Source organism: Phascolarctos cinereus, unplaced genomic scaffold (assembly GCF_003287225.1).
Source record: "Phascolarctos cinereus isolate Bilbo 61053 unplaced genomic scaffold, phaCin_HiC Scaffold_8;HRSCAF=390, whole genome shotgun sequence".
Taxonomy (NCBI): Eukaryota; Metazoa; Chordata; class Mammalia; order Diprotodontia; family Phascolarctidae; genus Phascolarctos; species Phascolarctos cinereus.
The window spans coordinates 24,788,709-24,809,274 of NW_027556291.1; the positions used below are offsets into that span (position 1 = coordinate 24,788,709).

A 20,566-nucleotide genomic window follows, 5' to 3' on the forward strand; every position below is an offset into this window, starting at 1 on the left:
AATAAACTCTTTCTCTGTTTCTCTCTCTCTCCTCTCTCTCTCTCTCTCTGTCTCTCTCTCTCTCTCTCTCTCTCTCTCTCTCTCTCTCTCTCTCTCTCTCTCTCTCTCTCTTTCCCAGAGGACTGATTGCACTCATGGACAGTGTTTGTTATCCTCAGATCATATTTATAAAAACACTTTCTCACAAAAATGGGTTGACGATGCCTCCTCCAAATGCTGGCCCCTGCTTGGTTCCTCCGACTCTGGGGCATCAGTGAGCCACTGATGACCTAAGACTTGAGCTAACCCAGTTTCTGCTGCTCAGTCCAGGGCCCCATACATACCAGTTCTGTTGGTTGCATCATCAGGCCTTCAGTAAAAGGCTTGAATTTTCCTCCTCAGAATGCAATGCATTTCCCTCTGCATGTTCCCTCTTTCAAATACGTTAATGTGGGGAATAGGAAAGGAAACCTGGAGCTGACGGCTAACAGTGAGACCATCGATGTCATCTGCTCAAAGATGCTCACTTTCACAAGAGGAACAAGGGGCGGGTCTCCACATTTTCTGGAATCCCTTTTGAAGCCTAGGAAAGAGAAGATAACATCCACTGAGCCAGGGGCTTCATCTGGGCAGATCTACACCCTGCCTGTTATAGCTGCATCATCTGGAAATGCCCCTGGGAGAAGGAGATGCAGACCCAGTGGGTGTGTAGCAGGAGGTCCCTTAGCCTGGCATTTTACAAGCCTTCCCACTCTGGCTCTAGCCCTGCTGTACTTTGGGCACTCTACATTCCAACCCAACTGGCCTTCGTGCCATTCCCCAGCCTGGGTATGTAATCTCTTGCCTCCATGTGTTTGCGTAGGCTGAACCAGGACGGCACTCACTCCTTAGCTCTGATTTATAGAATCTCTAGATTCCTTCAAGGGCAGCTAGATGGCGCTGCAGTGGATAGAATGCCGGGCCTGGAATCAGAAATACTCATTTTCCTGAGTTCAAATCTGGTCTCAGATACTAACTGGCTGGGTGACCCCGGGCAAGTCCGATACCCTGTTTGCCTCAGTTTCCTCATCTGTGAAATGGTCTGGAGAAGGAAATGGAGAACCATTCCAGTATCTTTGACAAGAACACCCTAAATAGGGTCACCACTGAAAAACCACTCAACAACAGTAACTTCCTGATTCCAGATGGAGTGCTCTAATCACTCCACCACCTAGCTGCCACCTACCTCATTTCTTTACAACCACCCTGGGAGGAAAGTCGTGTATTAGTATCCCCATTCTACAGATGAGAAAACTGAGGCTCAGAAAGGGGAGCCAATGTCATTGGGAGAGCACTAGACTTGGATTGAAGACACACCTGAATTCCAATTCAAGCTCTGCACCTTGGCTAAGTTATGTCATCTCTCTGGGCCTCATTTTCTTCAGCTAAAAACCCAGATGATCTCTGAGGTCCTTCCTAGCTCCACCTCTCAAGTTTCAATGTTGGGAATCAAAGGATCATAGAACAAAGCTCTCCAGCTTCCTCCCCAGCATAGAGTTCTCATGGAAGGGGGCTAGGGGAGGTAGTCTGGGACAGGTTGGGTAACATGGAGGACACAATTCCTCTTGCCTCTAGGAGTCCACCTGGGGTTAGAGAGTGCCTAGGGAATGGGGAGACAACAGGTAAAGCCCTCAAACATGAGGCAGCTGGAGGGTCCCTTGTGACTCACAAGGCCCTCAGCTACTCGGATCTACTGTAAAAGAATCCCACAGCCCCCCCCCCCCCAAACTCTCATTGTGACTGGAGGGCAACAAATGTGTTTTCTCAGTCAGGAATCTTCTTAGGAGGAAGTTCACGACCACAGCTGTTTCACTGCCTGTTGATTGAGTGGATTAATGCCTAGCAGCCTGTCAGTACAGCTGTGTTACAATATACATTTTTGTACCCCAAATATTCCCAGCCTGAAGTGCAAACAGAATAGGCAGTAGTCTGTATGGCTTGATTGGAGGGTCACCAAAAGGTCCTCATGCCCACAAATATCTTCCCTACTGGTCTAGAAATCCTACCATTAAAGAGTCATTTATTTGAGTTAAGGCTTTGTGTCACCAGGAGGCCCCTATGAATTTCACCTTAGAAAGCAGAGATCAGGACCCTGAGACCATGGGATCCAAGGCCGGGGAGAGAAAAGGGCAAGGAAGAGTAGTGAGAGACAGCCTAGTGGATCTGGGAGAGTGTTGGACTTGGCTTCAGACCTGGCTTTCAATCTTGCCTCAGATACTTGCTAGCTATGTGATCCCGGGCAAGTCAATGTAATTCTCTAAGCCTCAGTTTCCCAATGTTGAATAGGGACAATAACTGTAGCCCTTGCCTCCTAGGGTTGTTATGAGGTTAAGTCAAGTCAGCAAGCATTTATTATTAAGATTGTCTAGATGTCAGTTATCATATCACCATTGTGATACTAGTGTGATAGGCCCACTTGGGGAAGCTCAATAAGAGATTTTACCACCCCTGGGAAGATGACACTGGGGGAGTGGGTCTGGGAGGAGGAAAAAGGCATGAGAGAAAGGGTGGGCAACACTCAACTGGGCCAAGTCTATCTGGCAAAACACAAGCTCCTCTCTGTCTTGAATTCCCCAGCACATGGCCCAGGAATGGGTACATAGCAGGTGCTTGCTAAGTGGATGTGCAGAAAACCCTTGGGGGGGGCAAGCTAGACAAAAGCTCTTTTCTAACGTCTGCTGCCCCTAAGAGAAGTGTCCAGCAAAGGGGGTAAAAGAGGCCCCCCAAGCCACTGAGCAAATATGAAGCCAGGTCTGGAGAAGCCGGATGTCTTTGACTGTTTACCCAGGAGGGGCCATCCTGGTCTGGCCACATCTGGCCAAATGTGGTCAGTTTTAGGCCACACATTTTAGGAAAGCCATTGACAAACTTGAGGCCACCCAGGGAAGGGTGACCAGGATAGTGAGAGGCCTGGAGACTATCCCACATGAGGAGCTAGAAAGCATCTCAAAGGCCATCTATCTCAACACCCTCCTTTTACAGATGAGGAAACTGAGATCCAGGGTGGTGGTCACTTGCCCGAGGTTGCACATAAAATGATAGATCAAGAGCTGGAAGGCACCCTCAGAGACCATATATCTCAACCCCTTTCTTTTACAGATTAGGAAACTGAGCCTCAGAAATGTTAAGTGACTTGTGGAAGGTTATACATCAAGTGAAAGAACCAGGAATGCTAAGACCAGAGAAAAGAAGACTTGGGGTGGACATGATAGCTGCCTTCTAGTACTTGAAGTGCTACAGAAGAGGAATTAGCCAAGGCCTACTTGGCAGGACTAGGGTCAGAACTAGGGACAATGGGGAGAAATTGACAAGAGGCAAATTAAGCCTTGTGGTAAGAAAAAGGCTTCCCAACGGAGCTGTCCAAAAGTTGAATGGGCAGCCTCAGGAGGTAGTGAGCTCTCCATGCAGCCACTGACCACTTGCTCAGAACAGTATGGGGCAAGTCCTGTTTGAGGACTGCCTGGATCAGAGAGAGGGACTTTGAAGTCCTTTTCCAGCTTGGAAATTTTGGGATTTGAATTCTGGTTAGAAGTGGAAGGCTAGGTGGGGAAGGTGGAAACTGACCTAGTGCTTATTTCTTCTTTCCTTGTGTGAGGCTAGAGCCAGGACTGGCCAGATGCCACCCAAGCAGAGCAGATCAGTGGGCACAATCCGGAACAGACTTCACAGGGCCGGAGTTCAGTGCCTGAATGGGGTCAAGGATTAATTCATCTTTGCTGTTGGATAAACACCAAAGAAACCCAGCTAGCTGGCTTAGATGGTTCTATTAAAATGGCTTACCTCTTGTTTGGATGCTGGAGATGGCAGCCTGGCAGCACAGCGAATTCTAGGCTCTGGTTTTGGGCACCCAATCCATTTTTTAACAGAGTAAGTGAATCTCTACCTCCACTAAACTCCTCCCCTGATGCCTCATGGTAATGGAGAGGAGATCTGCCTCCTCCTTCAAGATACATTCTTGAAGGACGTGGCCGGGAAGCATAAATTCTGGTAGCTTCAACCAAACTGGAAAGGTTTCTAGAAGGTTCTAGCAACATGCCAGGAGCCAGCCTTGTTATACTCAAAGAGGCTCAACACCAGGAGGTCATTCCTTCCCCCCCCACCCCAGCAATTTATGAAAATAATCTACTAAGGCATCAGGAGGGTATGATATGTGCCAAGGGAGGCAGTACCCACACTGAACCCACACTGATGAAATGCCAGGCCCTCAGAGAAGTACGTTACTCTTCAATCTTCTGACTCACCTTGTCCCTAGTTCTGGGCAGAGTCTAAGGCATAAAGGAAAGCGTGGCCTGGGGGTGAGGAGACCTGGGTTCAAGGCCTGTCTCTGACATCTACTGGGTGTGTGACCCTGAGAAAGTCACATCATGTACCACTGTCCCAGGCAATTCTCTAAGACCAGTGGTTTCCAGTTCAAATATAAACGGGGGCCATTAACCTGAGAAGGATCCCCATGGGGCACAAGATGAACTTAGTCTTAAAATGTGATGTTATGGGGGCAGCTAGATGGCGCGGTGGATAGAGCACTGGCCCTGGATTCAGGACGACCTGAGTTCAAATCTGGCCTCAGACACATAACACTTACTAGCTGTGTGACCCCGGGCAAGTCACTTAACCCCATTGCCTAGTCAAAACACACACACACACACAAATTTTTTTTAAAATGTGATGTTATATTTGTTTTATTGAATTTGCATTTATTTTGTTCACTATTTCCCAATTACATTTTAATCTGGTCCATACTGAACTTGTGAGTGATGTAGGTTCTTATGTGGTCTGTGGTCATGCATTTGACACCTCTGCCTAAGACTGCAAGTTACTGCATCAGCGAAGGGAATTTCCATACTAGGTTCCATGTTCATTGAAGAAAACCCAAGTCTAGGCCAAATATGTTTATGTCTATAGGGATAGGGAGTGGACCTGGGATTGGCATCAGGAATTCACACTTATATGCTTTGTGACTCTGGGCAAGTCACTTAGCCTCTAATTGTCTCAGTTTCCTCACTGTCAAATGGGGATAATAATAGCATCTGCCTCCAAAGGTTATAAGAATCAAATGAGATATTTGTACATTTCTTAGCACGTAGTAGGTACTATATAAATTCTTGTTCCTCTTCCCTTCCCTTCCCCAATGGCCAATGTCTGGACATACCAATAGAGGAACTGAGCTATAACAGTATTGACCCACAGAGTGGTAAAAGACTCAGAGGCAGTCCTCCAGAAGGTTGGGTGAACCTCCTACATAGGACTTATATGAGGATATGGACAAAAGTCACCCAAGATGCAAAGGGTTGGGTTGATTGTGATCTGTATCCTTAGAAGCACATACTCATATCAATCACTGAGCTTGTAGATGCAACCCAATCCAATCCAACAAGCCCTTATTAAGTACCTGCTATGTGCCAGGCACCAGGCTGGGCACTGGGGACACAGAGGCAGAAATGAAACAGCCCTTGTCTTTGAGGAGCTTGGAGTATTGAAGAAGCATTTGATCATGCTAGATTGTGGGGAAAACACTCAAACTGGAAAATGCCAAGTGTTCCTTGTATAGGAACTATTCAGCTCTGTAGAAGGGCTTGGGCTACCAGGGTGAGGGCAAAAGTCCAGCTCTAATCCGGAACAACACGGGGCCCCTCAATGTGCTATTTGGAAAATTCAAGACCATAAAGACCATAAACAGCACTTGGCTCTCAATTCTCCTGCATATGGATTAACCATGCTCCCATGATCCTCCTTGCTCCTCCAGCTGCAAACCTTTTAACCATTTGGTCCCTCCCTGGCATCCCCCACCATAAGCCTTGCCAAGTGTGCTGTCCCTGTGTGCTGAAAGAAACCTTTCAGCTAAAAGAAAAAAAAAAAGAGGGAGAGAGAGAGAGAGAGAGAGAGAGAGAGAGAGAGAGAGAGAGAGAGAGAGAGCAGAGAGAGAGAGAGCAAGAGCAGCAGTTGCTTCCCATGAGTTTTACACTATAATTTGGTTTAGAATAACAGGTAAAAGACAGATGAATTTAGTTCAACAGATGCAACGGAACTCTCTGGGGTGCTTTTAAATGGATAAAGCCCAGCGTGCAAAAGATTGGGAATTTGCACAGAGGCACACCCGCTGTGTTCTCCCACCCCCTCTAACTCCTCAAGGCAGAACAGAGGAAAGAGTGTTAGATTTGAAGTCAGGAGACCTGGCCCTGAGCCCCAGCTGGGATGTTCACTGACTCTGTGACCCTGGTCAAGTCAGCTCACCTTTCTGAGCCGTAAGGATGGATAATCCCCAGCTCTAAAACGTGGATAATGTAATAATTCTTACACCACCTGCCTAGCACTTAGGCTGTCGGGAAGAAGGCACTTTGGAAAACTTACAGTTCTAAAGGAATGACCCTATTACTGGGAAGTAGATTTTGATTTGGCCTAAGGAAAAATTCCCTAATGACCAGGGGTGTCCCATTGGGAATGGGCTGCTTTGGTTTAGAGAAATCTTCACCTGTGGTTTGCGAAGTTCAATTGTGGTAATGTTGGTAAAGTGCTGTGCAGACTTTAAAATGCTATGTAAATATCTATTATTTTTGTGGTGATGTCATTGTTTACTGGACCTGTGTTTTCATCAATGTAGGGAGCTCCAGGAATCAAATGAGTTGATATTCATAAAGTGGTTAGCACAGTACCTAGCACAAAGTAGGTGCTTAATAAATGCATATTCCCTTCTTCTCCCTTCCTAGCTGAGGAAATTCCCTCTACCAATTCAGATCAGCCCCTGCTGTGCAACTCAAGGTCTGAAAGAGCTTCCTAGAGCAGTGGTGTCAAACAAATAGAAACAGGGCTCATTAATCTGTACGTAAGGATCCCTGCAGGCTGCATATTGACTTAGAAAACCGTATGCTAACATTGTCTATGTTCCACTGTATTTTTATTAATTTTGTTAGGTACTGCCCAATTTAATTTTAATCTGATTCTGCCATACTTCTGGGAGGGTTATCTTCTTCTTCTTCTCTTCTTCTTCTTCTTCTTCTTCTTCTTCTTCTTCTTCTTCTTCTTCTTCTTCTTCCTCCTCCACCTTCTCCCTGTTCCTCTTCCTCCTGGTTGCTCTTCTTCCTCTCCTCCTCCTCTTTCTTCTTCTCCTTCCCCTCTTTCTTCCTTCTCTTCCTTTCCTCCTCTCTGTTCCTCTTCTTGTTGTTCTTGTTCTTCTTCCTTCTCTTCCTCCTCCTCCTCCCTGTTCCTCTTCCTTCCTATTTCTTTTCTTTCGCTTCTTCTTCTTATTTTCTCCTCCTCCTCCTCCTGTTCCTTTTTCTCCTTCTTACTTTCCTTCTTCCCCCTCCTTTTCTTCTTCTCCTCCTCCCTGTTCCTTTTCCTCTCTCTCTTCTTCTTCTTCATCTCCTCCTCCTCATCCTTGTTCCTTTTCCTCCCTCTTCCTCTTCTTCATCCTCCTCCTTCTCTATTTTTGTATATGAAGGAAAGCACATTTTTCCTATAGGTCTAACTCCCAACCCCCAGGTTAAGAATCTCAAGGTGGGACAGTGCAAGGATGTATATCAGAAAACTTGCCTAAAAGAATGACTCTAAATCCTTAGCCCAATCCTCTTTCGATGAGTTGTATTTGTGCAATTATACAAATTTATTTTTGTCTCTATACCCTTTTTCTCATCCTTTCTTCCTGCTGTTTCTTCTGGAAATGAAAGATTTCCTTTGATCTTGTCCGGCTTCTTCTCTAAAGTGAAACCTTCTCATTTGCCATAGTTAATGACAAAATCCTAGGGCTGGATCTGGGAACATCCAGACTCCAACTTTCAAAAATTAGCTACTTGATTAGCAAAAAAGGAGCCAACTTTTTCCGGTTGTACCAGCTGTGTGACCTTTTGCAAGTTACTTCTCCTCTCTGGGCTTCAGTTTCTTCCTTCATAAAGTGAGAGGACTGGCCTACATGATCTCTAAAGTCCGTCCTAGATGTCACTTTAAAATCCTATGACCTCTACAAGGCAAGAAGGCTTTGTTATGTAATCTTTTCTCTTCCCAAGCAATTAATCTTTCTCCAGCACTTTTTAACTTACAAAGCACTTTGCAATACACATCGGAGGTTGGTAGTGCAAGTATGACCATTTCCATTTTACAGATGAGGAAACTGAAACTCAGAGAGGTTGAAGGGTTTAGCCAAGTCACACAGCAGGTAAGTGGCAGACTTGGGATTCAAACCTAGGTCTCTTGCCTCCAAGTATAGCACTTTCTCCATTGCGCTGGACTCTCCAAGACCAGTGGCCATCTTTGTCTTACACTACTTCTGTCTTTCTTGGGAACATAATAAATGCTTAATAAAGTCTGTTGGAGGGAAATAGGCTCAATCTATACTTGATATTTCAAGTCTATTTTTAGTCACCAATTTCTTTGAAAAATTTAAATAAACTTAATCACCACCAACAAAAACAAACATGGAAAACAAAGGCCAAGCTCTTGTCCAAGTCCTTTGGCCTTTGGCAAGGCAGAACCAAAGGAATGAACAATAAATAAGCAAATGGGTTGATCTGGGTCTGCATCTCCTTCCATGCTACTAGAAATTGTATCACTTTGGGCCCATTTTCTTTTCTTGTTTTCCTTCTTTCCTTTTCTCTTTCTCTATTTCTTCTGTTCTTCCTATTTTCTATACTGAGCTAATAATTTTCCCTATGGGAAGTACAAAATATGTAGCTTCGTGAGAGACTTGAGTTCATATGTTGCTGCTGTTCAGTCATTTTCAGTCGTGTTTGACTGTTTGTGAGCCCATTTGGGGTTTTCTTGGCCAAGATACTGGAGTGGTTTGACGTTTCCTTCTCCAGCTCATTTTACAAATGAGGAAACTGAGGCAAACAGGGTGACTTGCCCAGGGTCACACAGCTAGTAAGTGTATGAGGCTGAATTTGAACTCAGGTCTTCCTGACTCTAGGCCCCTTGCTTTATCTACTGCAGCGCCACCTAGCTGCCCTATGTGTCATATGAGGATCAGTCAAAGGACTTGGGGATATTTGGGCTGGAGGAAAAATAATATTCAAGGGGAACCTGCTAGCTGTCCTCAAGTGTTCAGGAGGGCTGTCATATGGAAGAAAGATTAGACTTGTTCTGTTTGGTCTCCTTTCTGGTTCCTCCTCCTTAATTTCATGGGTCATCAGTGTGTATGAAGATCTATTTCTGTTGATTTCAAGCAAGATATCTTCACCTAAGTCTTTCCATATTTCCTTGTGTAGTTTAAGCTGCCAGTTTCATAATTCAGTCAATAAGCTTTTATTAAGTGTTTCCTATGTTCAGGCACTGTGCTAAGTGCTGAGGACACAAAGAAGAAGCAAAACCAGCCCTTGTCCTCAAGTAGCTTACATTCTAACGGGGGAGATGATAGGCGAACAACTATGTATCTACAAGACAGATTCAGAGCAGGTGGAGGAAGGTAATGCAGCTGAGAATATGGGGGCAGGGCTTCACCCATCCCTGTGGACTGATCCTGTTTAATGGTGCTCTCTCTCCCCACTTTGATTGCCTTGTGTTTACTTCTCTGTACACTGGTAGAACCTCCTCTGAGAACGTAAGCTCCCTGAGTACAAGGATGGTTCCATTCTTGTCTCTGAATAGCTAGCAGCTGAGGGACTGATTTCTGCTCAATGTAAGAAGAATACCTCCCAACAATCGGCCTGGTCCCAAAGTGGAATGGGCTGCCATCTTGCTGGAGGTCTCCAAGTAGAGACTGCAAGACCACTTGCTGGAAGTGTTCAAGTGGGGGCTCCTGCTCAAGGAGAGGTTGAGATGGATGTCTTCTGAGTTCCCTTCCAACCCAGCATGATTGTCTGATTCCCCTGGCCCAGCACAGCCCCCAGGGGTCCAGCAGTCTGCCTGTTGTTCCAGGCACTGGGGGGAAAACCATATTATATGTTATGTGTTAGAGTAGTCTAAAACAGTAAGTTTATTTCCCAAAGTGAGATGAAATGTATACAACACAAAACAAGTATCTGGAGTATGGCACAGTGGAAAAGAAGCCAATTTGGAGTCAGAGGGCATGGGTTCGAATCGAAGGTCTGTTACTAACTAGCTGTGGGATTTTGGACAAGTCTCTTTTTGTCCCTGAGTCTCTGTTTCTTCATCTGTAAAATGAGGGCATTGGCCTTGGTGGCCTCTAACTTGTTGATCCTATGAAGCATTCTGTCCCCCAGCTGATTGATCTATACAATGTTATATAATTGAATGGACTGAACTTTGGGCCAAAGCGACCAACAATAGAGACAATTAGAGAGCTTAATGGAAGGGACGTCGGAAGCATGCCAATAGCCTGGGCTTCCTTGCCCCTCCCTAGTAGCCATCTCTCTGAAGGTCCATGCCACCCATTTCATTTGGAGCAGCTAGGTGGCACAGTGGGTAGAGTGCTAGGCCTTGAATCAGGAAGATCCCAGTTAAAATCTAGCCTCAGACTCTTACTAGCTGTGTGACCCTGAGCAAGTCACTTAACCTCTGTTTGCCTCAGTTTCTCAACTGGGCTATATAAACGCTCATTCTCTTTCCTTCCGTATTTCTACCACCTCTCTGTATCTTTTCTGTGGTAATCTACTGCCCTCTAGCCCTCTCCTCCACGTCCCCTGGTAGCAGCCAGTGGCTCATACCTCCAGCCGTTGCCAGCTGCTTCACCCAGCTTCCAGACTGGCACCTGAGTCAGTAGACAAGGTCACCAGCAGTGCCAGAGAGACCGGGTGGGCAAAGAAAAGCCCCTTCCCATCCCAAGCCCTGAGAAATCTTTTCAAATGAGCAAAGAGAAACTTTGCCAAAAATCAAACCTGGCTTCCCAAATCAAGCTCTGAGTTTAGGAATTAAGTCCTGTTGGCTGTTAAATTACAAGGACCCTGATGTTTTACAGATGGAGAATAAACTTTTCTCAACCTCCTCCCAGGGCTACTCAGAATGAGATAGGGCAGCACATCTGCACACCTATGGGGCTATGTTTGGCTTGAGGTCCCTAGACCCCCTGAAAAAGGCCATTTTTCTTGGGTTTAAGGGTATATTCCATGTCAATTTCAGTTACCTTAGGGGTTCCTGCTAGACTGGCCCCTTCTCCCTGCATCTGATCCTGGTTAATACGTCAAGGTCTCAGATACACTGTAAAAAGAAAAAGTGAAAAAGGGATGTGTGTGTGCATGGGTATGTGTGTGTGTCTGTGTGTGTGCGTGTGTGTGTTTTGGGGGGTGAGCAGAAGGGAAAACTGAACTCTGATTGTGCCCCTAAGCAGGGAATTCAGACAACCTGTAGAACTGCATGAATTGGGAGTGGGGGGGAGGCCTGCTCATAGCCTTCAGATATTGGCTGCCTGCCCTTTCAGCTACATTTTTTTGAGCAAATGACAGCCAGGAAATAACTTAGAAACGTGGGTAATTAACCCTGCTTTTGCTCCACGAGGCAGCTTAGTGTATTAGACTTAGGAAGACCTACGTTTAAGTCCTTGTGCTACATACTAGCTGTTTAACTTCCTGTGTCAGTGCTCCCAGGGAATTCTGGGAAATTGGAAGATGCCAAATTACAGACCTGTATTTGGTGGAGGCTAGTTCCCTACTGAGAGTTTCATACCTACTTTCTCAGCTTTATTGAGTCTCACTCCCCTTCACAGAACACTCTCTGGTCCAACCAAACTGGCATTCTTACTGTTCCTTCCACAGCATACTCCATCTCCCGACTCCACGCCTTTATACTGGCTGGCTTTCATGCCTGGAATATACTCCTTCCTAATCTCTGCCTCTTCAAATCCCCAGGTCTCTTCAAAACTCAGCTCGTGTGCTGCCTCCCACCATCCCGAAGGCTTTCTTGAGCCTCCCAGCTGCTAGTGCCCTCCTCTTCCAAATGACCAGGCACTCGATTTTTGTAGTTAGTGATACATGTCGATATCGTCTTCCTCCAATAGAGCGGAAACTTGGTGATGTCAGGAATTGCTTCACTTTTGTCTTTGAGAATGGCACAGGGCCTGACCCTTAATAAATGTTTGTTGATTGATTGATTGAATCCCCCGCCCCAGTGAAATCACTGGGCCAGATAAAAAATGGGGGTCATGTCACAGAGATTTTCCGTTTTAATGTTCCCAGAACTATTTTTCTGTTCCTTTTGGAAAGACATAAGTGGACACAAATATTTCTCCACATGAGATGCAATTATTTCTCCTGTACAGATACTTATTACCTTAAAAGCCTATGTACAGTATGACCTGGGTCATACTTTATTTATTCTGAGAAACAGCACTGTTCTCTGCAGATCACAAAATGTTCTCCAAGTTGTACCCTGAAGTTCCTGAGCCTAGAATTGGAAAAAGTTTGCTGTGTCCCCCATACCAACCAGTCCTCCTGTCTTTTGAAGTCTGAACGACTGCTCCAAGCAGCCCCTCCCCACTCCTGGACCTTGTCCTTGTCCTAATCCTGATGGCAAACATTTCCATAGAGTTTTACATACATGATCACCTTTGAACACCTCTCCCCACTGCCCTGCCCCCAACCCTGCAAACTAGGAGAGAGATCAGGGCTGGGGTTATGGTCTCACTGGTAGACAGAATTCCCAGGTGAGGCGATTCCTTCTACCAATGTCGGTACCTTCTCTGCAATTGCCTAGAACACTGAGAGGTGGTGACTTGCTCAGGGTCACAACAGCCACATGTGTCAAAGACAGGACTGCCTACAGGACATCTTTCCCTGGAAGTCATTCTGCCTCTACACATTCAACATGTTCCAAACCTGACTCTTTATCATTTCTCTTAAACTGGCTCTTTGTTAAGATATCAGTGTTTCTCCCGGTGGCACACCATTCTACCACTCTCCAGTGTCCAAAATCCAGTGTGATCATTGACCCTTTCTTCTCATATTCAATCATTTACCAGCTCCTACCACTCCCACCTCTAAAGTCTCTCCAGTCTACCCCTTGTGATTCCCTCTATCACCCTAGAAGAGGATTTTGTTATCATTTGCCTGGAAGATTGCAATACCTTCCCACCAAATCTCAATACCTGACTCTTCTCTCTCCCCAATCCAATCCAGGTTTTATATTGCTGCCAGAATCAATTCCCTTATACATACATCTTCTGATGTCAGTTCTCTTCTCAAAAGTTTTTTTAAAAATCTTTTTAGTAGCTTCTTACTGTCTACTGAGTAAAATTCAAACTACTTTGCATGACATTCAAGGCCCACCAGAACCTTGAGCTTTGGGCCCCATACCCAGAACATACTCCCTCCTCATGTCTGTCTCTTAGAATCCCTGGTTTCCTTCAAGGCTCAGCTCATGTACAGGAAGTCTTCCCTGATCACCTTAGTTATTTAGGGCTTTCCTGGCTCTTCAGAGGACAGTGTCTACACTTGTCTGTTTACATGCTATACCCCCTCCCCCAATAAAATCTGATTCAATTCAGGAAGCATATATTAAGTATCTGCTGTGTGCAAGTCACTGAGCTTAGCACTGGGAATTACACACACACACACACACACACACACACACACACATATATATATATATACACATATATACATACACACACATATATCTATATACACATACATACACATATATGTATGTATATATACATATATATGTATATATGTATATGTATATGTATATATATATGTATATATATACATGCACACACACATATATCTATATCTATCTTTAGCAGCTAAGTGGTACACTGGATAGAGTGCTGTACCTGTAGTTAGAAGACTCATCTTCCTAGTTCAAATTTAGCCCCAGACACTTACTAGCTGTGTGACCCTGGGCAAGTCACTTTACCCTGCTTACCTCAGTTTTCTCATCTGTAAAATGAGCTGGAAAAGGAAATGGCAAACCACTCCAGGATCTTTGCCAAGAAAACCCCAAAAAGGGTCGCGAAGAGTCAGATGCGACTGAAAATGACTGAACACACACATATCTATATATCTGTATCTATATTTGAAAAAGGTGTCACATCACGTAGGAGGAAGCCCTGGGAGCTGTATGTTGAAGGTAGAGTGGGATTGTAGAAGGGGAAAATGAAGAGGGTATACTGTATAATCTAGACAAAGGAAGTGACTTGTGCAAAGCTACAGAGGTGGTGATGGCCAGTTTGAATGGAATGAGAGTGCATGAAGAAAAATCCTATGAAATTACAGGTGGGAGCCAGATTGTGGAGGGGTTTAAATGCCAGACTCAGGAATTTCTAATGGAATATAAGCTTCTCAAGGTCAAGGGCTATTTTCACATTTTGTCTTTGAGGCCCCAGGACCTAGGTGAATGCTTTGCATGCAGCACGTATTTAAGAAATGCTCACGAGATTGAATCATTGTCATCATAGGCCCATGAAGAGGAGAGGGAAGAGTGAAGGGCAAAGAACAGGTCATCAGCATAGCAAGGGTTTCTGTTCTTACAGTGTCAAATGGGTGACATCTTTGGTATCAAAGAAACAAAAAATATCTTGACTAAAAGTATTTGTTTGAAGCTTTGTAACCTGGTATTTTTGAGCATCCTCTGATATTTTGTAGAGAATGACAATATCTTTTTCCACCTCCTGGTGAGGACAAAGGTGTGTTTAATGGTGCTGGGTTGCTCAATTCCTCTTTCTCCGATGACCAAATGAACTGGATAATCCCTTAACCCTTGGAGCAGCTTGGCAAATGTCAACCCAAACTCATTTCCGGAAGCTCGCTCTACATGGCTGATGGTTTTTATTTTGATAGTAAATTTTTAAGCAGTTTTCTTGCCCTATTGTGTTAAAGATAATTCCGGTGCCCTTTACTGGGAGGGGGAGGGGTTGTTTACAAATCTGCCCAGGGCAGCTCCTTGATGCTTAAACTTAATCCACTAGGCCTGTCCCGTTGCCAAATGTGCATTAGGCTCAATAGCTTTTGCCTTCCTGGAAGAAGAGAGAGGAATCTTATTTTTTTTTAATTAAAAAAAAAGATGTTTCAACATTTTGGAGGAATTTTCTTACCAGCTCTCATTTACGCAATCAGTTTGGCTTTCCATTATCTGCTGATGTGAAAATCTAAGAAGCCAAGAAATAGATTGCAAAGTACTAGGGTTAGAGAGGGACATAGGGCAGAGAATGTCAGAGCTGAAAGGGATGCTGGAGCATGGATTTGGAGTTGGGAGGGACCTCAGAACAGGGAACAGAAGAAGTAGAAGAGGTCTTAGAATACACAACGTTACTGCTGGAAGGGACCTTGGAGAAATCTAGTCCAGTCTTCTTATTTTTCTGAGGAGGAAACAGTCTTAGATGAAGGGAAATGACTTGCCCAAGGTCACACAGCTAGTAAGTGATAGAGTTGGAAGACCTAGACCAGGGGTGGGGAACCTTCGGTCTCGAGGCCATATGTGGCCCTCTAGGTCCTCAAGTGCGGCCCTTTGACTGAATCCAAACTTCACAAAACAAATCCCTTAATAAAAGGATTTGGTCTGTAAAACTTGGACTTGGTCAAAAGGCCACACCCGAGGACCTAGAAGGCCACACGGTGGCAGGTTCCCCACCCCCGACCTAGACTTTAGTCCTGGTGCTACCACTAACTAGCTGTGTGGCCTTGGGCAAGTCACTTTCCTTCCTCAAAGACTCAATTTCCTTCTCAGAATAAAGGGGATAATATTTGCCATCCTGCTTCCACATCATTATATGGCTCAAATGAGATGATGGGTACAAAAGAACTTTCTAAACTATAGAACCCTGGGTTCACATCCTGACCCTGCCACTTATTATCTGAATGACCCTGGGTAAGTCAATTCATCTCTTCATCTATAAAATGCCAAGGTTGGACTGGATGAACTCTTAGGTCCTTTTGTAGTCTATGACCATACGCCAGCCAGAGGCCCTGAGTGGCACCCAAATCAGGCTCTATTTCCCAAAGCCAAACCCATGGGGGCTCCTAGAGACTGGGGACCCATCACAGGATGCATAAAGCTCTCCATTTATCAGATGAATAAACCAAGGTTGAAGTCATCAAAGATAAGTGGGTGAGTCAGGCAGCTCAGAACCAACCAGACTTGGGAAGAGGATGTCTGCCCTGGTCAGGAGATAGAGCTGCCCCCTCAGTTGAAATAAATATAGAATCAAGCAGAGGAAACAATCCTCCTTCCTCCTAATCTTTGCTCACTTGATTATGAGCTACTTGCCACCTCCTCCCCCTCAGCATGTGTGGTTCCATCTGTGTGGGCGCTCCCTCCTCTGACACAGATAGCGGCCCCTCCACATTGCCAGACCTGGTTTTATGAGCAATCATGGATGAAAATTCATCCCCTAGTGGCCAGGCCTCTGGTGTTTGGTGGGACCTGCCAGGGCAAGTCCTTTGCTGGTAGGACCTTTGAAAGGCCACTTCTGCCATGGCAGTAGACATTGGAAGGAAGAGATAGCCACTTTGGACATCAGAAGATGTCTTTGAAGGAACAGCAGATGAGGAAACTGAGGCCCACGGAGGTCAAATAACCTGCCCAAGCTCACACAGATAGTAAGTGGCAGGGCCAGAATTTCAGCCTCGATTACCTAGATTGCCCCCTGTATTCCTTCCTGCCCCTGAGCACATTTCTTCAAGGTCCAGCTCGTGGACGGGTCTCCTCTCACTTCAGGACTTTCCTCGTTCCTTTGTGCCCTCCTTCCCCGAATGACTCTGTTTTTACTCTGTCCATATTTGGTATTATCTATATATCCATTCCTACTTTCTACCCAAAGGAACGTAAACCCATTGCAGGCAAGCACCATTTTCTTTTTCACTCTGCATCCCCAATACCTGCACAGTGTCTGGCCTACCACAATACCTAATATATGCTTGCTGAATGAACAGATGAAAGAATAAATGCACAGATGGATGAATGAGTGAATGAATGAATGAATGAACAGGACTGAGGGATGGCCACATTGGCTGGACTATGGGGAGAACTCCCTGTTTGAAGAGGCCACTGAGGGGTTTTTGCAATGAACTCCTTTCACTTTTCTCGATGAATATCATCTGAAAATCAAAGATGGAGAACTGAAAGAAAGCATAGAGATTGTCTAGTCTAATACCCTAATAGTCTACATGATGAAACTGAGGGCAGAGAAATCACTTGCCCAAGGTCACATGGGTAGCAAGCATTTGGAGCCAGACTGTCTTGCCCCTATACCATTTTTCCTGCTTGCCTTGGTGGGCAGCATTGGCGTAGTGGTAAGTACCCTGGATGAAGGGGTTTTAGCCCTGGCTCTCCCCAGTAACTCACTTGAGCCATGTCACCCAATTTCCTTGGGCCTCAGCTTTTCTAGATGTCAAATCTAAAGGGCCATAGTGAGGAAGAAATGAAATAATGGCTATAAAAGTATTCTGTCATTCAAGCAGAAGTGGTTACTGTAACCCAAACGATAGGAAATTGCTCCTGGCCTTTGGGCCTTTATCTCCAGCCTGATGCTCAGAAAGCCCTGGGAGTCATTTCCTGACTTATCAGACACCAGGACACCTATTGTGACCCTTAGGTCAACCATTGGCATGAGGAGAATTCTCTTCCTAGAGCTGAGCACACTTTCCAGACACCCAAACAACATGACCCTGTGGACAGGCAGCGTGGTATAGTGTGTTTAAAATCTAGCCTCAGACACTTAATGGCTGTGTGACCCTAGGCGGGTCACTTAACCTCTCTCTGCTTCACTTTCTTTTCCTGTAAATGAGAGGTGAGTCTAATTTGTTCATTACTTTTAGTTTTTCAGCAGGAATTTCATTTGTTCCATATTATGGAACAGGTTGGATGACCCATTGCCTGGCTATGCCCTTTGGCAGTATATAACACCAGAGGCCAGTGGTCCCAACAGAAGGAAGTCGCTGATTCTTCCATTTCCAAGGTTTTCATAGGATTGAGAGCTGGAGGGACCTCATTAAGTCATCTATCTCAATACCTTCCTTTGACAGTTGAGGAAACTGAGTCCTAGGCTGGGGAAAGAACTTACTCCAGGTCAGAGAGCTGGAAGTTATAGAGCTGGGATTAGAGCCCGGGTCCCTTGGAGTGGAGGCTTTTCAAAGCCAATTGGCAGAACAATTCAGCATCCCTTGGCCACTTGTATCCTTTTGTCTCGGAGGGTTGATTTTTATAATTAGGATGTTGGTTGATTGGTACTATACACCCTGGGGCTGGGGAGCCCCTGGCTGAATGCCGATCTACCTGCCACATGTCTTTTACCCATGCACCAGGGAATTCTTGTGGCTACCTTTTGGCTCACTAACTACTCAGCCCTGCTAATTGAATAGAATAACACCAGCAGCAACAACTCACATTTATGAAGGTTTGCTATTTTCTCCTTCTCAGGCCCAGTTGACAGTGGAGCTGGGAAGCATGGGAGCGCTCTTGGGGGGGGGGGAGGTGCAGCACTGTCTCCTCCAAGTGAGGAGAAATCTCCCCTCCACTTTCTCCTATTTTGTGTGGTTCTCAGCCCCCCATCCCTTCCAGCTTGACTCATTTGGTTTCAAATTAAAGGGAATTTTCACAGATAATTCTCTCAAGAAAACTAGTAAACTAACACTTCTGTTTGGTCCAAACAAATTAAGGCTGTTTAAAGTGTTTGCAAGCTGCAAACTGAAGCCCAATTCCTTGGAATCACTGTTGATTTTGTTTTTTGGCCACTGCCGAATATTTCTTCCAATAGATAAAGCTTATCTACAAAGAACAGAATAGCAGGAATCTGTCTTATTTCCCCTCTCTCGCATTATAAAAAATGGTTTGTTTGAGTCTTTACACCACCCCCCCTTTTAGAAACAGAATTTCTCCAGATAGCCTTGGCGAAAGCAATGAATTTTACTAGTCCAAGTGTCCAGTGTATATAGGGTAGTATGTGAGGGAGCAGTAGCCATGTGGATCGGGGTCCCTAGACAATATAATTTGCCCAATAGAGTTTTTTACTATAGATAAAAAGCTGGGGGAAAAAGAGGATAGATGGGAAAGTAGATTATGCACTGTATTTACCCTGTAGATGACAAAGAGAAGAAATCTGTAGTTATATCCAGCACTGTGGACCAAGAATTGTCTTAGATAGGCATCAGCTCTCTGTGTGTGATACTCAGTTAGACCACACATAGCTGCTTTGCTGGGGAAAATCCATTAGGGCTGTTTCATGAGCATCAATTGCTTGAGACCCATTGGGAGAGAGGTCAGAGAAGAGCCCCCCTCTCCCAAGAGTCTATAAAATTCTCATCTCTCCAATGGCCCACCTACCCCTCAGCAGTCACCCAGACACCAGACTCACCCCATTAAGATAAATCCAGAGGAAATAATCCCCATGGCCAGTCCAGGCTCAAGGTATTCCTCAAATGCCCCAGGGAGCCGATGGAGCAAGCTGGGGACAGGGCCCTATGGATGAGGCATCTTGAGTGAAACGTATGGTATGGCAGAAAAGAAATCAGGTGCCTACCTTGTGACTTTTCTCAGCTTTCTTCTCTAGTAAGTCTTCCTCCCACTCCCCAAAGGGCTCATCTGACAGCCAGTCCAACCCGACAGTCTGATCTGTGCATCGATTCCGGCTCCCTAGGCTGAGAGGGACTGTGGGTCTTCCTTCTTTCACCAAAAAAAAAAAAAAAGCTCACAGCTCTCAACCTCCTACCATGTTATAAAACATGGCAGGGAAATGTCAGAGTGAGATCTACAAGAGACTGAGTGCACATTGAGCATTTCCGTTTCCCAGGGGGCAGCTCCCTCTCTCTGATTAATGAGGCTGGGCTGCACCCTGGGACCTATGGGATGAGGCCGTACAGCTTAACACTTTGGGGGGGGGGGGAAACGGACAACTATCTTTTCTATTTATAAGGCCAAAGTGTATTGTCTTTTAAACTTGTGGTCACATTTAGTGTGGGGTTTGTGGTATCGCCCAGCCTCCTTGTTTCTCGAGATGGGCACTGTGGTTGGGTAAATTTTGGTATGTTCCACTGAGACAGCAGAGGGGTATGCCAAGCTCCCAGCAGCCCTTGGGTGCTTTGGGTTTCACTTCTCTCAGGATGGAAAGCAGCAGAATTTGTTCCCTAAGACGGGACCTAGAATTTTGGAGGTGGAAGAGACCTCATCTAGCCCAGCCCCCCCCTCCCCCCACCATTTGACAGAAGGGGACAGTGAAGCCTAGAAAGAAAGTAGCAGAGATGGTATTCAAATACATGTCCTCTGCTCCAAACTTAGTTCTCCTTCCTCTATGCTACCCTGAAGGGGGTCTCAACTGGGGAGGGTAGCAATATATTTTCTCTTTTCCCCAAGACTGATTTAGAATTTAGTTAGCCCTAAAGGCAGCTTAGAGGGACCTAGACTGCTCTTACTCTACTGCTTCTTCCATTCCTAGGGCTCTTGGATCAGAGACTCAGAGTGGACCCCTAGCTTTCCTGCTCTCAGGTTCTCGGGCTCCAATATGATTTGGGACTTAGGGACACCCTAGAGCTTGGGGCACAGTGCAGGCCGGAGGGCTGCAGCTCTAAACTCACAAGCCCCACAGGGCCCTGCCACTGTGACTCTCCTAAGCCAAAGTACAAGGCATGGGCCATATGGGCTTCAGACTTGCTCCTCGGTTTCTGCCACTAAGTTTGGAGAAGAAGACAGGCTTCACAGCACTGGTTGAGAAAGCATCAAGGCAGAGATGAGCCTT

General features: G+C 45.5%; 1 protein-coding gene across 7 annotated transcripts in view; it reads right to left on the reverse strand.

The window, feature by feature from the left end:
- Window positions 1-19,693, reverse strand: part of GPR174 (G protein-coupled receptor 174) — a 42,258-nt gene extending 22,565 nt beyond the window's left edge. Inside the window, exons 1-4 of one of the 7 annotated variants that reach the window (XM_078147882.1) lie at window positions 19,355-19,693; window positions 11,027-11,100; window positions 3,583-3,703; window positions 507-562 (exon numbers count right to left, since the gene is read on the reverse strand). The gene's annotated coding sequence lies outside the window, so the exon portion shown is untranslated. Of the gene's footprint in view, window positions 1-323; window positions 563-3,582; window positions 3,704-11,026; window positions 11,101-19,354 lie in introns of all 7 variants that reach the window. The other 6 variants (XM_020964582.2, XM_020964581.2, XM_078147881.1 and 3 more) reach the window with 6 other exon arrangements.
- Between the last annotated feature and the right edge of the window lie 873 nt (window positions 19,694-20,566).